We start from the raw sequence: 465 nt of genomic DNA on the forward strand, positions 1-465 counted from the left end.
ATTTTGACTGTGTAATGGTTTAGCAAGCAGACTTACCGAAGCAATCACAATGTGTTTTTAAGGAACATTTAGATGGTACTAAGTAGGTAAATATTCCATTCACAGAATGAATAAGCCTAGTTAGAGTACATGACCTTTATTAGAAACCTTAAAAACACTTCCTAAGATGCATTTCTAGAACTGGATGAACCTAATTTGGAAAACCAAGGATGATTTGTACTAGGCAAATTCTGCTTTCCTCTTCCACTCCTGCAACAGTGTAAAATGCGATAATCTTTCTTTTTGTTTGAAAGTTGTTATTGATATGCCTCAGGGACTCTGGATATTTCAGTGCATTTCAGCCCAAATGAAATCTAGAAGTGTCAGATTTGTGAACTCCCATCATATTTTGTAAGTCCAATTTAACTGTCTTCGTACTGACAATATTAGATATAAACCGCTATTGGTCTCTGTATACCATAAGGA

This window comes from Pygoscelis adeliae, unplaced genomic scaffold (genome assembly GCF_000699105.1).
Source record: "Pygoscelis adeliae isolate BGI_AS28 unplaced genomic scaffold, ASM69910v1 Scaffold78, whole genome shotgun sequence".
Taxonomy (NCBI): Eukaryota; Metazoa; Chordata; class Aves; order Sphenisciformes; family Spheniscidae; genus Pygoscelis; species Pygoscelis adeliae.